Here is a 2865-nt window from a genome sequence, read left to right as displayed (position 1 = left end):
ACTCAGTGTTCTCATTTTATACATTTTATCTTTAATTTGTATGCTCAGCTAGGTCTGTTTCTAACTTAGGGCTTAACATGCTTATCTTAGAAAAATTTTGTAATTGTCTATTCTTGTAGACAGAATTAGGTAAGGTTCCCCTGGAAACCTCAAAAAATGAACTGTATACGTAATTCTCTAACAAAAGACAACTATTTGCTGTAACAATAAATACCAATGTGGGACTTCACTTATGGTCTCACAGTTCACGGGGATGCTGGAGACCCCTAACTCCCCCATAATGTAAGCTTCACTTTGTCTCTGTCTCAATCATTTCTCCATCTATATTATTTCTGTCTTTATTTCCTATTATTTCCAAATCCCTTGCTATGATCCTGCCTTGGGACCTGTTTTGCTGGGAGAGTAGCTAACTCCTGGCACAATTCTATTAAAAAATGGACAAAATAGACATTGGAAATTAAGAAGGGGTAATATGTAGGAGTGAGGGATCAAAAATTACCTATCAGGTATAATGTACACTATTCGAGTAATGGGTACACTAAAAGCCCTGGCTTCACCACTATACAATTCATCCATGTAACAAAACACACTTGTACCCCCTCAATCTATTGAAATGAAAAACAAAAAGAAAAAAATAAAAAATGGGTAAAGGACCTAAATATACATTTTTCCCAAGAAGACATACAAATAGGCAACAGAGACATGAAAAGTTTCTTAACATCAGTTATCATCTGAGAAATGCAAGTAAAAATAACACTGAGGTATCATCTTGCTTCTGTTAGGATGGCTATTAACAAAAAGAAAAATATTGGTGACAGTGTGGAGAAGAGGGAAGTCTGTACACTGTAGGTGAAAATGCAAATCGGTACTGCCATTATAGAAAACTATATCGAGTTTCCTCAAAAAGTAAATTAAAAATAGAATTACCATATGATTCCAGCAATCCCACTTTCCAGAGGAAAGAAATCAGTATGTTGAGGAGATATCTCCATCCCCATGTGCAATGCAGCATTATTCACAATAGCTAAGATATGGAGACAACCTAAGTATCCATTGATGGATGAATGGATAAAGAATGGATGAAGATATTTTGATTATACACACACAAACACACACACATGCATATTACTAGGCTATCTAAAAAAGAAAATTCTGCCATTTGTAACAACATTGAGGGACCTGGAGGATATTATGATAAGTGAAATAAGATAGATACAGAAAGACAAATACTGAATGATCTAATTTGTATGTAAAAACAAAAAAAGTCAAACATACAGAAGCAGAGAGTAGAACAGCGGTTGCCAGGGATTGGGGGTGTGGGGGGAAATGGAGAGATGATGACCAAAGGGTACATACTTTCAGTTATAAGAGCTATAAGTTGTGGGCTCTAATGTACAATATGGTGATTATAGTTAATAATACTGTACTGTACATTCAAAATTTGCTAAGAGAGTAGATCTTAAGTGTTCTCACCACACACATGGACACACAATGGTAACAATGTGAGTTTATGGAAGTGTTCATTAACTTGATTGTGGTGATCATTTCAAAATGTATACATATATCAAATCTTTAAATTGGATAATTTAAATACATACAATTTTAATTGTCAATTATACTTTGATGAAACTGGAAAAAATAAGCACAATGGCTTTAACCTATTCAAATTTTCTCAATCTTCATATTAATCTCAACTGGAAAAATCTATTATCTAAAGTTTATCATTTACTTCAATTTCCTTTCAGTTTATTTTCCTTACTTAAATAAAAATAGGATGAAATTTAAGATTTAATTAAATATAGAATGTATATTTAATACATTTTCTTAAATAAATTTATCATTTTAAACAACTGAATATGTAGCTATCTCATTTTCTTCCTGCATATATGCCTACAGAGATGTCTAAACTGATAATTACCTGATATAAACAATGTTTATTTTGATATGGGAGTATATTAGCTCTGCATTGCTTGACCTCATTTTAATGAGTATATATATTGTTTTTACCACAGAGGGAAGAAAGTTAATATTAAGAGAATAAATAACATCATAGGTAGTGAAGAACTTTAATTATACCAAAGAAGCTAGGCCTATTCTCTTTATGTTACTACAGAATTCATAGACTTTCAAATCTTTTAGGCAACAGAAAAGGGAAATGGGAATTTGTGTGCAGGTGTGTGTGTGTGTGTGTGTGTGTGTGTGTGTGTGTGTGTGTATGCGAGAGAGAGAGAAAATATGAACAAATGAGAATGATTTAATAGGTAGAGTCCTTATAATTTTACAGTTTTTCTCCACCCGGACCTATTGTTAAAACCATTAACTATTAGCATCCCCTCTTCTACAAGGTATCTTTTGTTCAGATTTCCTTTAGATCATGTCCTCTGATTCTACTAACTCACACTTAGTAATTTGTGATCTGCCCATATATTTCCATTTTTTATAGCAATGAATCTTTGCTGTCCTGGGAGAAAACCCTGTCGGTAAATCCTATATATAATCATCTAAGGTTCTAATGTTAAAATATATGTTATGGAATTCCACTAAGATCTTTCTTTTTAGATTTGTGAGGTAACCATAGATCAGGAATAAAGTGCTATAATTTTCTATAAAGTCGAATTAATTTTAATGTATTTGTGAACTTTGTCATTGTTACCCTGCTTGTACCCCTGATTCGATTATATAACTACATCAAAGATTCTCTTATGTTTGTATATAATCAGTAAAATTAAACTTCATTTTATATGATTTTATTTCATCTAAACAAATCTCTGGGACACAGACTAAGGCATCTTTTGGGTAAATAAAACTTTTGTTTTTCCTAGTATAGAATGAGACTAGAGGATGTAGAATATTTCAAGTCTTTAA

Source organism: Propithecus coquereli, unplaced genomic scaffold, assembly GCF_000956105.1.
Source record: "Propithecus coquereli isolate 6110/MARCELLA unplaced genomic scaffold, Pcoq_1.0 Scaffold826, whole genome shotgun sequence".
In the NCBI taxonomy this organism is placed as follows: domain Eukaryota; kingdom Metazoa; phylum Chordata; class Mammalia; order Primates; family Indriidae; genus Propithecus; species Propithecus coquereli.
This window is presented reverse-complemented; position numbering follows the sequence as displayed.